Genomic DNA, 896 nt, shown 5'->3' with positions numbered 1-896 from the left:
CAGTTATCTCTTTGCTTCAAGTTTAAGCATGAATTCTCCTTGTTGCCCAGAGCAGCCAGGGACATTGACTGGAGAAGGGCTCCTCAGGGAGCCTGCACCAACATGTATTAGATGGTTGTCACTGCTGTCCTCGATGTCCTTTCCCAGTACTAAGCAGCATTTGCTCAGTCCCATGTGTTGATTTAGCAACACCCTCAAAACATGGAGCTATTTTGGATCTTTATCTCAAAGTGTAGTTAATACAGACATTCGTGGAGACAGTTTATTTGATGTGCTTCACATCATTGTCAGGCAGCGCCTGGCTCATCACTGGTAGGCACAGGTAAGAATGAGGGACTGGTGATGCTGAGCACCGAGCCACTTTGGAACATGATGTGCCAAGCTGGTGATGAATGGATGCAGCCAGCTATTAACCTCAATTCGAGGCCATTGATAGTGGGTCAATAAAGGTCCTGACTGGTGCTTTCAGTAGAAGTAGGAACTTTAGGGCTATTCATATCAATTTAAAGGCTCTGTCCCATCATGGCAAGCTGGGAAGGGCCCTCAGCATGTGGATTGGCTCAGCTCAGAAAATTGGTGGGATAAAAGACACTTAGTTTGATGAACAATCACACCAATGTAGGGGCAGATGAATGTCCAGCAGCACAGATGAGCCACGAGTGAGTGCTTCACTGTAGGCTCTGTGCCAGGCCAAGTGGTCTTTGTCTTGGTCAGCCTAGAGAGATCAGGGGAGACTGAAGCGCTTCCGATGTTACGGAGTGGCTGCCGGGGTGCTCTGGCGTGTCCATGGGCGACTCGCCCGGGCGCGGCTCGCTCCATTCGCGGGGGTCCTGCGGGGCAGGAGGCAGGATGCTCCCCGAGATGTGCAAGGGGAGCATCCCCGGGGACGGGGCGGG

This window comes from Corvus brachyrhynchos, unplaced genomic scaffold, assembly GCF_000691975.1.
Source record: "Corvus brachyrhynchos isolate BGI_N302 unplaced genomic scaffold, ASM69197v1 scaffold191, whole genome shotgun sequence".
Lineage (NCBI taxonomy): Eukaryota > Metazoa > Chordata > Aves > Passeriformes > Corvidae > Corvus > Corvus brachyrhynchos.
This window is presented reverse-complemented; position numbering follows the sequence as displayed.